Source organism: Hordeum vulgare, chromosome 4H, assembly GCF_904849725.1.
Source record: "Hordeum vulgare subsp. vulgare chromosome 4H, MorexV3_pseudomolecules_assembly, whole genome shotgun sequence".
Classification (NCBI taxonomy): Eukaryota; Viridiplantae; Streptophyta; class Magnoliopsida; order Poales; family Poaceae; genus Hordeum; species Hordeum vulgare.
This window is the reverse complement of record NC_058521.1, coordinates 232,414,905-232,428,196: the sequence shown is the minus strand read 5'-3', so window position 1 is coordinate 232,428,196 and position 13,292 is coordinate 232,414,905.

Below are 13,292 nucleotides of genomic sequence, written 5' to 3'. Positions count from 1 at the left end.
TTACATTTATCTCGAAGGGTCTTGTGCATCCTCTCAGTTGCATAGCACCAACGATCTTGCATGGGCCCACCCAATCTTGCCTCGGTCGGTAGATGTTAAATCAAATGCTGCATTGGATTAAAGAAGCTCGGTGGAAAGATATTCTCTGACTTGCACAACAACTCCGGTGCAAACTCCTCCATGTCTTCTACCGCGCCAGGCGACAATTCTTTTGCACAAAGAACACGGAAGAAATAGCTCAGCTCCGCCAGTACTAGCCATTCATCCTCAGGAATAAAGCCACGTAACATCACCGGCATTACCCGCTCTAGCCATATGTGCCAATAATTAATTTTTCAAGACTCACTCCCCTCTTTAGATTCACTGCATACCCATCGGGGAACATCAAGTGCATTTTGACCCACAAGATAATTTCCCTCATAGCTGGCCTTCCAAGATTGAACCAGGCCTTTGGCTTCGACCACTTCTGCATTCCTTAGCCTTCTCGCATGTTTTCTAACGGTCTATGACATTGTGTCTCTTGATCGACTCTAGCCTTAATATTATCCTTTGACTTCCCATCTATGTCGAACAATGTACCAAAAATAGCCTCTCCGATATTATTTTCAGTGTGCATCATGTCGATATTGTGTGGAAGAAGGAGGTCTTTGAAGTAAGGCAGATCCCAGAAGCATGGCTTGTGAGTCCAGACGTGTTTTGAATTATACCCCTTGAAATACCCTGGACGCTCTGGATCAGGCTCGAGGGCGTTTAACTGATCTAGGATCTGTTGACCTGTGAACGCAGGTGGTGCCAAGTTTTTTACAACTTTACCTTTGGTGAAGTTCTTCTTTTCTTTTCTAAACTGATGGTCAGGATCCAGGAACTGTCTATGCAAGTCAAAGCAAGAATACTTCCGACCCTCCTGTAACCAATGAAACTGAAGAGGTGCCTTGCATTGGGGGCACGGGAACCTTCCATGCACACACCATCCAGAGAATAGCGCATACGCTCGCAAGTCATGCATAGAGTACATGTACCACACATGCATTTTGAAGTTTTCTTTTCTAGCGGCATCGTATGTCTTGACCCCATTATCCCAAGCTTCTTCCAATTCATCCTTAAGCGGTTGTAGGTACACATTCATATTCTTCCCCGGATAATTGGGCCCTGGAATTATCAACGTCAGAAATATGTTCTTTCTTGGCATAATCTGCCCGGGGGGAGATTGAGTGGAATGACAAATACAGGCCAACAACTATATTGGGTTGCCGTCATGCCGAAGGGATTAAAACCATCCGTGGTGGCGTAGACTCGAGGATTCCTTGGATCTGCCACTTTATCCTGATGCAATCCATCAAAATGTTTCCACGCTTCCCCATCCGATGCGTGTACCATCATCTTATTCCCATCCACATCTAGTTCGGTTCTTTTGCCCAATTTGTGCCATGTCATCTGCCTGGCAGTCTCTTCGACCATGAAAAGACGTTGAAGTCTCGGTACGGTTGGCATATACCGAAGAACACTAACTGCGATTTTGGTCTGTCTCTTCTCACTCATACAGTTGTCTGCCACAAGATACCTGCAAGACTCACAATTGGGACAATAGTCCAAGTGTGCATACTCCTTCCTAAAAAGACACATCCTTTCTCACATGCATCTATCTTCTCATAGGGCATCTTAAGTACATGAAGTATTTTGTCCGACTGGTACAGGTTTGCACGCATGACATGCCTTTGGGTAGGAACCATCCAAATAGTGTCATCATCGCATCGTAGCATTCTCTTCCAAGGTTCAACTGAGCCTTCAGAGCCATTACTTGTGCAATTGCATACAGCTGACAGAGCTCAGTGTGCTCATGGAGAGGACGTTTTGAAGACTCCAACATTTCATAAAAGGCCTTTGCAGATTCCTCCATCTCATCTTCCGAATCCCGAGCATCATCAAAGTCTTGCACCATGTCTTCGATCCCAGTACCATGCTCGTCCGTGCGACGACGGACCACCTCAGCTCTTGTGCGTTGTATAGACTCACCATGAAATGTCCACACCGTATAATTAGTCTTAAAACCCCTCCTCTGCAGGTGTTTAATCATTACAGCCTCTGTCGTCTTTTTATAGTTGTCGCATCCAGGACATGGGCAATAGTTTCTTTCCTGGCCATTTGCGAATGCGGCTTTCACAAATTCCTTAGTTTTTACAAACCATTCTTTCGTCATCTCTTTCTGACTAGGGTGACCGGTATACATCCATGCACGATCACTCATATTGCATAGCTACTAAAGACAGAATAAATATATTTATATATAATTTAGCATTTATATTCATCGGTTAATCAGGTTCGCCATTTTTATTACGTCCAGGCAACCTACACGCTAATAGGTAAAGATAGGTCCTAATCCCACCCGAGTATGTGTAGATTGGTTTCGTTTTCCCATGCCCTGCTCCGGATCCAACGCAAAATTTCGGCAGCACCTCCTCGCTGTTCTCCTGATACACGTCTCCGCAATAAACAGAGAGGATGTGCATCCGGAGAACTACAGGGAGGCACTGATGAAATTCCGCATCGGATCCAGAGCACAACATACGGGAAAACGAACCCAATCTACACATACTCGGGCTGTCCATGGATAATGTTGGACAATGCGAAAGGATGGCGGTTATAAATATGCAAAGACATGCATATTTATATATGTCGCCCTTTCGAACGGGAGACGCATACCGGTCACGCATACTGATAAATTAATTGAATTACCTAAATTTATAAAGTTTCATCCGGAAACCGAGCCACAGTAAATGAAGGGGCGGGGAGGAGATGAAATTTGTACTGACCCACGAATGCAGGGGCGGAGCTCGTACAACGCACCGGGAGGTCTTCGCACAGCAGACCTCAGAGCGACGAGACAACTATCACATGTAAATCCACCCGATCAACACAAATATTCTAATTATGTCATTTTAGAGGAAAACAAGTTAAGAATATAATATTCATGAGCTAACCAAGGTTTTTATGCCATTTTGTAGCTAAATGGGCTAATTATCTCATTGTTGGGGAAATAAGGTAAGGAGAATAAGATAGAGGAGAAGAAAGAGGAGGAGGAGAAGAAGAAGAAGAAATCAAGAAGAAGGAGAAGGAGGAGGAGGATAATAAGGAGGAGGAGAAGGTATTCTTCTTCTCTTCTTCTCTTCTTCTTCTCTTCTTCTTTTCTTCTTCTTTTCATCTTCTCCTTCTTATTTTTGTCTTCTCCTCCTCATCTTCTTCTTCTCCTCCTCCTCCTCCTCTTCTCCTCTTCTCCTCCTCCTCCTCTTCTTCTTCTTCCTATTCTTTCTATTAAGCTAGCTAACTAACTAACCTAACTAACAATGCTAACTAAACCTATCGCTAAACCTAGATAGCACTAAACAGCAAAAAAAACAGAATCTACCACTAAGTAACTAAAAAACAATCTAGCTACCCCTAAATACCAAACAATAAAAAATCAACTTCTTCTTCTTTTTTCTCTTCTTCTCCTTCTTATTATTTTTCTTATTCTCTTCTCTCTTCTTCTTTACTTCTTCTCCTTCTTATTTTTTCTTCTCTTCTTCTTCTTCTTCTTCTTCTTCTCCTTTTTATTTTTTTATTCTTCTCCTCTTCTTCTTCTTCTTCTTATTTTTCTCCTCCTCCTCCTCCTCCTCCTACTCTTCTTCTTCTTGTCCTCTTCTCGTCCTCCTCCTCCTCTTCTCCTCTTCTCCTCCTCCACCTAACTAACCAAGTTAACTAACTAACCTAACTAAATCTACCACTAAAACTACTAACAATAATCTAGATACCACTAATTAACAAAACTAAACTAAATCTGTAAATTAGCAAAAAAATAAAAAAAAGGACTCACCGGAGGGGGGCGGTCGGGGAGGAGGAGGGTGCGGCGGTGGAGGAGACGGCGGTGGAGGAGGGGGCGCAGGGCGGCCGGGGAGGAGGGGGCGCAGGGAGGTCGGGTAGGAGGAGGGCGCAGGGCAGCGCAAGGAGGCCGGAGGAGGGTGCGGCGGCGGTGGTTTTGTCGGGGGTGAGAGAGAGGGGTGTCGGGGTGGAGGAGGGGGCGCAGGGTGGTGGTGGAGGAGGGTGCAGGGCGGCTGGGGAGGACGAGGGGGTACAGGGCGATGGTGGAGGAGGGTGCAGGGCGGCCGGGGTGGAGGAGGGGGCGCAGGGCGGCGGTGGAGGAGGGCGCAGGGCGGCACAAGGAGGCCGGAGGAGGGCGCAGCGACGGTGGTGGTGTCGGTGGTGACAGAGAGGGGTGTCGGGGTGGCCGTTAGGGGGAGAGAGACGCGCGTGGGGGTGGGGCTAACGGCCGTTAGGGGGGCACCCTCTTTGCCGTCCACCTCCCGACGACACAGAGTAGAAAAGCGGACGGCAAAGAAAGTGGTCATTAGGGGGGAGAGAGGGGCTGCGAGGTGGGCCGCCCATGCTCTTTGTCGTCTGCCTGCATGCTCTTTGCCATGAGCTGGCAGACGGCAAAGAGCTGGCTGATGGCAAATACTACCTTTGGCATCAGCCTGCTCTTTGCCGTCTGGTTTCTGGTAGCTGATGGCAAAGAGGGTCTTTGCCATCAGCCAGTAGACGGCAAAGAAGAAGCACATGGCAAATAACTGTTTTCCAGTAGTGATAGTTGAAGCTTTAGAATGATCCTTTATCCTAACAGGGAAAGGTGGTTTCTCAATGTAAGCACTGGGAACCACAGGATCATTATAGGCAATGACTTTCTCTTCAACTGGAGTGGGTTTAACTACATTGACTTCTAACGGAGGATGAAATTTAAACCACTTCTCTTTGGGGAGATCAATATGAGCAGCAAAGGATTCACAAAATGAAGCTACTATCTCAGAGTCAAGTCCATACTTAGTGCTAAAGTCACAAAAAGTATTTGTCTCAACAAAGGATTTAACGCAATCAAAAGTGAAATTCATACCTGACTCCTTACCTTCTTCAAGCTCCCAATCTTCAGGGTTGCGTTTAATTCTCTCCAATAAATTCCACTTGAATTCAATATCTCTGTTCATAAAGGAACTGGTACAAGAAGTGTCAAGCATGGTGCGATCATCATGAGAAAGCCGAGCATAGAAGTTCTGAATGATAATTTCTCTCAAGAGCTCATGATTGGGGCATGAATATAGCATTTATTTAAGCCTCTCCAAGCTTGAGCGATGCTTTCTCTGTCACGAGGCCAAAAATTATAAATATAATTCCGATCATGATGTACTAAATGCATAGGATAAAACTTTTGATGAAATTCCAATTTCAACCTATTGTAGTCCCATGACTCAGTATCATCACATAGCCTATACCATGTTAACGCCTTATCCTTCAAAGATAAAGGAAAGACCTTCTTCTTGACATCATCCTCGGGCACACCTGCAAGCTTAAATAAACCACAAACCTCATCTACATAGATCATATGCAAGTCTGGATGTGATGTTCTATCTCCTGTAAAAGGATTAGCCAGCAGTTTCTCAAGAATGCACGAAGGAAATTCAAAGCAAATATTTTCAGTTGGTGCAGCAGGTGAAGGAGAAACTATTTGTGCTTCCGTTCGAGGTGAACATACCCCGAACAAGCCCCTCAAAGGATTAGTATCCATAGTGACAAGTGACAACAAATTTCAGCACACTATATGAAGTATTCCTTACCAAGTTCCACTTACCAAAGGCACTTCAGTCCCCGGCAACGGCGCCATAAAAGATTCTTGATGACCCACAAGTATAGGGGATCAATCGTAGTCCTTTCGATAAGTAAGAGTGTCGAACCCAACGAGGAGCAGAAGGATCTGACAAGTGGTTTTCAGCAAGGCAAATTCTGCAAGCAATGAAATTGTCGGTGACAAGTGATTGTGTGGTGACATGATTCGTAGCAAGTAACAAGTAACAAAAGTAGCAACGGTGCAGCAAAGTGGCCCAATCCCTTTTCTAGCAAGGGACAAGCCTGAACAAAGTCTTATAGGAGGAAAAACGCTCCCAAGGACACACGGGAATTTCTGTCATGCTAGTTTCATCATGTTCATATGATTCGCGTTCGTTACTTTGATAGTTTGATATGTGGGTGGACCGGCGCTTGGGTACTTCCCTTACTTGGACAAGCATCCCACTTATTATTAACCCCTCTCGCAAGCATCCGCAACTACGAAAGAAGAATTAATACAAAGTCTAACCATAGCATTAAACTTGTGGATCCAAATCAGCCCCTTACGAAGCAACGCATAAACTAGGGTTAAAGCTTCTGTCACTCTAGCAACCCATAATCTACTTAATACTTCCCAATGCCTTCCTCTAGGCCTAAATAATGGTGAACTGTTATATAGTTGATGTTCACATAACACCACTAGAGGAAAAACAATATACAAGACATCAAAATACCGAACGAATACCAAATTCACATGACTACTATTAGCGTGACTTATCCCATGTTCTCAGGAACAAAAGTAACTACTCACAAAGCATAATCATATTCATGACTAGAGAGGTAATGAGTAGCATCAAGGATCTTCACATAAACTCTTCCACCAAATAATCCAACTAGCATCAACTACAAAGAGTAATCAAGACTACTAGCAACCTTACAAGTACCAATTGGAGTCGCGAGACGGAGATTGGTTACAAGTGATGAACTAGGTTTGGAGATGAGATGGTCCTGATGAAGATGTTGATGGAGGTGGGTCCCCTCCGATGAGAGGAGTGTTGGTGATTACTATGGCGACGATTTCCCCCTCCGGGAGGGAAGTTTCCCCGGCAGAATCGTCATGCCGGAGCTCTAGATTGGTTCTGCTCAAGTTATGCCTCGTGGCGGCGGCGAAACCACAAAAAGCTCCTCTGTTATTTTTTCCTGGACGAAACCCTCCATATAGCAAAAGTGGGGGCCAGTGGGCTAGTGGGCTGTCTACAAGCCCCCATGGCGTGGCCTGGGGGGGGGGGGTGGCTGCGCCGTGCAGGCTTGTGGGCACCCCCTGGTGCCCCTCTGGCACTTCTTCGGCCCAGTATTTTTTGATAAATTGGGAAAAATCCCCGTTGATTTTCATGGCGTTTGGAGTTGCGTAGAATATGTATCTCAACTTTGCTCCACTTTCAGGCCAGAATTCCAGTTGCTGGTATTCTCCCTCTTCATGTAAACCTTGCAAAATAAGAGAGAAAAGGCATAAGAATTGTACCGTGAAGTGAAATAACAACAAAAGAAGCGATAAATATCAACACGAAAACATGATGCAAAATGGATGTATCATAGATCAATTAGGTCATACGAGCCGTTGTGGAGGTTCTTGCTGACGACGAAAGGCCCCTCCCAATGGGGGAAAGCTTGTGCATACTCGTGTGATCTTGAATCAACGGAAGCACCAAGTCGCCCTCGTGGAAGACCCTCCTTTTAACACGTCGACTATGGTAACGATGCAAGTCTTGCTGGTAAATCGCCGATCGTGTAGCAGCCAAATCACGCTTCTCTTCCAGGGCGTCCAAAGAATCCTGACGTGCCCTCTCGTTATCATCTTCAACATATGCGGCGACTCTTGGAGAACCGTGCTTCATATCGTTTGGAAGAACCGCCTGAGCCCCATAGACAAGGAAAAAGTGAGTGTACCCAGTTGACCTATTAGGCGTGGACCTGATACTCCATAACATAGAGGGGAGCTCTTCAACCCAACAACCTGGAGTGTGCTACAAAGGAACCATGAGTCGGGGTTTGATCCCACGCAATATCTCTTGGTTAGCACGCTCAGCCTGACCATTAGATTGTGGATGAGCTACTGCAGACACATCAAGCCGGATCTGCTCTCGCTGACAAAAATCTTTCATTGCCCCCTAAGATAAATTAGTACCATTGTCGGTGATGATGCTATGAGGGTAGCCAAAATGAAAGATGAGCTTCATAAAGAATTTGACTGCCATTTCTGCTTCACAGTTACTAAATGGTTCCTCTTCAACCGACTTGGTAAATTTGTCAACTGCAATTAGCAGATGTGTATTCTTGTCTGAAGATCTTTTAAAAGGACCAACCATGTCAAGCCCCCAGACTGCAAAGTCCAAGTAATGCGAATCATAAGCAACTCCTGAGCCGGCACGTGTGCGTGGCCTCGGAACTTCTGACATCCATCGCATCGACGTATTATGTCTCCAACATCGGCATGAGCCATCAACCAGTAAAAACCATGACAAAAAGCCTTTGCCACCACAGATCGTGACTCGACATGATGTCCACAGTCGCCCGCGTGTATCTCATTGAGATTCTCTCTCCCCACTTCGGGTGAGACACAACGCTGGAAAATCCCACAAGTGATTTGTTTGTGAAACTCGCCTTTATGTATAACCATGGGTTGGCATCGTCGCACGATCTGTCTGGTGAAAACTATGTCTTCTTCCGATCGCAACTCGCCACGAGCCAGATAAGCCATGTAAGGCATCGTCCAATCAGGGGTAAGGAATTACTATGTCTTCTTCCGAAGGCAATTTCACGGAAGGTTTATGAAAAATATCCAAGAAGACATTATGAGGGATAGGCTTACGTTGTGACCCAAGCAGGGAAAGAGCATCAGCCGCCTCATTCTGTCGACGATCAATATGATCAACCTGGTAGCCATGGAAATAACCTGCCACCTCGGTGACCGCTCGCCTGGAAACCGCCATAAACGGATCCTTGGAATCCCAGGTACGTGACACTTGTTGAGCCACTAAATCTGAGTCACCCAAGCATCTGACTCGGCTCAAATTCCTTTCCTTATCTATTCTAAGCCCATGCAATAAATCTTCATACAAAGCTGCATTGTTCGTGCAAGGGAGCATAAGCTGCAGAACATAGCAAAAATTGTCCCCTGTTGGAGATGTTAATACTACTCCGACGCCTGAACCTTCCAATTGCCTAGAGCAGTCGAAATGAATCGTCCAGTAGGTGTTGTCTGGCCTGTCTTCCGTCACTTGCAGCTTGGTCCAGTCATTGATAAAGTCCACCGATGCCTGAGACTTAATAGTTGTACACGGTGCATACTTCACATGATGGGGACCAAGCTTTGTCGCCCATTTAGGAATCCGCCCCGTAGCCTCTCGATTCTGTATAATGTCCCCAATAGGTGAAGAACTGACTACAGTGATGGGGTGCTCCAAAAAGTAGTGCTTCAACTTCCAGCTCGCCATAAAGATCCCAAAGACCAACTTCTGCCAATGTGGATACCACTGGTTGGACAAGGTTAGAACCTCGCTAACGAAATACACTGGCCGCTAGACTGGGTATTCCTTGCCTTCTTCCTTGCGCTCAAGAACCACTGCCACGCTCACCGCTTTAGAGTTAGCGGCAATATACATGAGCATCGGCTCCTTGTGAGCTGGGGCTGCCAGCACGGGCGGCTCAACAAGTTGTTTTTTGAGGGCCTTGAAATGCTTCATTGGCAGCATCAATCCAAACGAAGTGCTCTGTCTTCTTGAGCAGTTGATATAGTGGGATGGCCTTCTCACCTAGGCAACTTATAAATTGACTCAGTGCCACGATACGACCTGCCATACGCTGGACCTGGTTAATGTTGGACGGCTTCCCATGTGAGGTAATCGCCTTAATCTTGTCCGGGTTAGCGTCGATGCCACGCTCGGATACTAAAAACCGAAGTAACTTTCCAGCAGGGACCCCAAACACGCACTTCGTGGGGTTAAGCTTCGTCTGATAGACCCGGAGGTTGTCAAACGTCTCCTTGAGATCACCCAGAAGTGTCTGCTTCTTCTGCGACTTTACCACAATGTCATCAACTTAAGCATGAACTTTGCGCCCGATCTGACCTTGAAGGCAATTCTGGATGCAACGCTGATAAGTCACCCCTGCAATCTTGATCCCAAAGGGCATTGAGACATAACAAAAGGCACCAAAGGGGGTGATAAAATATGTCTTCTTCTGATCCTCCTTGGCCATCTTGATTTGATGGTAACCTGAATATGCATCCAGAAAGCATAGCTGCTCACAAACCGCCGTAGAATCGATGATTTGGTCAATACGGGGCAGCGCAAAGGGATCCTTGGGACAAGCTTTGTAAGATCCGTATAGTTGATGCACATATGGAAAGTGTCGTTCTTCTTAAGAACCAGGACCGGGTTAGCCAACCATTCAGGATGAAAAACTTCCCCAATGAAACTAGCAGCTAAGAGTCGGGCAACATCCTCTCCAATTGCCTTGCACATTTCCACGTTAAAACAATGAAGGTATCGGCGAACCGGCTTCATCTTGGGATCTACATTCGGATGGCGCTCAGCAAATTCTCTCGGCACACCTGGCATGTCAGAAGGTTTCCATGCGAAGATGTCCCAATTCTCATGGATGAATTTGATGAGCGCCATTTCCTATTTGGGATCCAAGCCGGTCCCAATAGTGAACTGCTTTGAAGAGTCGCCAAGGACAAAATTCACCTACTTGGTATCATTCACCGGTTTAAACTTAAGAGGCGGCTCAGAGTCGACCGTGGGTTTCCTCAATGGGATCATGTCAGTTGGATCCACATGGGCTTGGTGGAACTTCAGCTCTTCGGTAGCACACGCCGACTCAGCGTACGTGGCGTCCCCCTCTCCACATTCTTGGGATATCTTCTGGCTTCCATTGAATGTGATGGTACAGTTGAGACCCGAGATTTTAAGCTTAAGATATACATAGCAAGGCCGGGCTATGAAACGGGCGTAAGCCGGTCGCCCAAACAGAGCATGATAAGGACTCTTGTTCTCGACGACTTCAAATATCAATGACTCGCTTCTATAATTGGACTCATCACCGAGAGCCACATTCAACTTAATCTGCCCAATAGGGTATGCCGACTTACCCGAGATGATGCCGAGAAAGACCGTGATCGAGGGCATCAAATTCTCTTCTTTAAAGTTCATCCTCCGGAAGGTGTCGTAGTACAGAATATTGATGTTGCTGCCTCCATCCATAAGGACTTTAAAGAGCGTATAGCCTCCAATCTGAGTCGCCACTCCTAATACTAACTCGTCGGGGTTAACAATCTCGGGCGGATGATCGGCCGTGCTGCACGTCACACGCTGCTCCGACTAATTTAAGTATCGGGGGACCGCTGTCTTAGTCATACTGATAGTCCTCTATCTCATCTTCTTGTCTCTCTTGCAAGAGCTCGTGGTGAAAACATGGTATGGTCAACCATTCAGCTGCTTAGGGTTTCTCAAGAAACCGCCCTGGTTGTTTGGCTGCTGGAATTCGCCCTGTTCGTTATACTGCTGATTGCCTTGGCCGGACGACTGCCCACCATTATTATGGAAGCCGCCTCGCCCTTGAGCCCCCGAGTGAAGAAAATCACCGAACGAAGATCGACGTGACCCGCCCAAACCAAAATGATCATGCGGGGTGCCTTCGCCACCTCCTTGATGACCTTTGGACGCCTGAAGGCGAAACTCCTGCATCACAAAGCAATTTTCCCAGGAATGAGTAAAAGGGACACCTGGGGTACTGTGCTTGGGACAAGGTCCCTTGAGAATCTCCTCGTAATTATGTGGCTTCTTACCAGTGAAGCCTCGATCTTGGAAACCATCCTAATTCGTGTTCCAGCGTTGATTTCGCGGCCCGACATTGGTGTTAGAAACAAAATCAGAGGCGCCATCCTGTTGCCTCCTATTTCCGTGACCCCCCTGATTATTATTGCGCCCACAGTGTTGGTGGTGTCTCTTGCCTCCTTTACCTGTTCTGGCTCCATTGACCTTCTCATCATCAGAACCGACATCCTTCCTCTCAATCGACTCGGCATACTTGGTGAGGGTGTCCATCAATTTGCCCATATCCTACACCTTTCGCTTGAGGCGGCCAAGCTTCAACACCAGGGGTTTGAAATGACAGTTCTTTTCCAGAATCAAAACGGCTTGAGCCGCCGAAATATCATCTGAGGAGTGGATGATTTCCATGACCCATCGGGTCCAATGATGGGTGGATTTGTATGCTCGCTGAACACAATCCCGGGGATCCACAATGGTCATCGGACGCTTGCAAGTACCACGGGAATTCTTGAGAAAACGCTCCTTGAGTTCTGCCCTAGTGTTGAAGGAGTTTGGCGGTAGGTTCTTCGACCACGTACGAGCCGGCCTTTCCAACATCATGGTGAAGTATTTGGCGCAGACCGCAGCACTCGCATCGGGCATGTCCATGGCCAGCTCATAACTTTCTACCCATGCCACCGGCTTAAGATCAGGAGTTCAATTGGGCACCTTGCATGTCACACCCTATTTTCACTTCACTTCTACTATAATTCAAAAATGTGATTTTGTTAAATTTTTTCCAAAATCAATGATGTGAGTTCCGTGATTGTCATTGAATGCTTGTATACTTGGTTGTGCATTATCAAAACCATGTTTTTCATAACTTCAAATATTCTCAAAACCCTTTTTCTCATTTCTGGTTATTTCAAAACCCTGCCTTGGATACTTGATAGCAAGGAGTGCTCTTACCCAAAGTTGGTGATTTGGTTCTAAAACAATTTTAGTTTTCCTAAACCATAAAATAATTATTTATAAATTATTTTCCCATTTTATTTGCATGTCAATTTATAAGGCCAGAAATGATATTCCTATATGGAAAAATACTTTTTTGCCTTAGAAAAATCTGAGAAAATATGGTGATACTCACAGCACATATATTTTCCATACATAAGATTTTCAACCCCTTTTCATATTATAAATAATTGAGTAAAACCCTAAAAACGAATTCAGTTTGTTTTGACCTTTTCAAATATTTCCAAAGGAAGTATTCTCAATAAATTTCTAGAAAATGGCAGTTACCTCCCTAAGCCATATTTGGTGCCCATATAAAGTTTCACCTTGATCCAAGGTGGTTAGGGTCACCAAATAATTCCAAAACCCTTTCTCTCTAGTATGAAGTTAGACAACTATACATAGCAAAGGTTGTCCAATAGAGCTGAAACTTTGCAGGAGTACCTAATACCTCAAATGAAGACCTCATGCCAAAAAATAAGATTTGTAGGACTTGATTTGTCCACACTCCCTTTGGATGGAACAGATCTAGTCATTTAGGAGTGATTTCGAGTTTACATAGCTAAACTTGTCCAATGGAGCCCAGACTTAGTGTAGCCTCATGTTTTTGCACCAAACCTAGTCCTGTTAAGTTGCATAGCCAGTGGTGGGGTGCAACCACCCGAAACCACTTTCGAGCACCTTCTGAGAGTTTGGGAAAACCCCTCTTAACCCCAGCTACACCCACTCCCTTTCTCCCAAACTCCCAGATTAGGTGGCTAGCATAAATGTCCAACTCCAGTCAAGTGGCTCTTCTTTGGTTCTAAGTAGAAAATCCAAAAAACCCAATCTAAGCTTCAG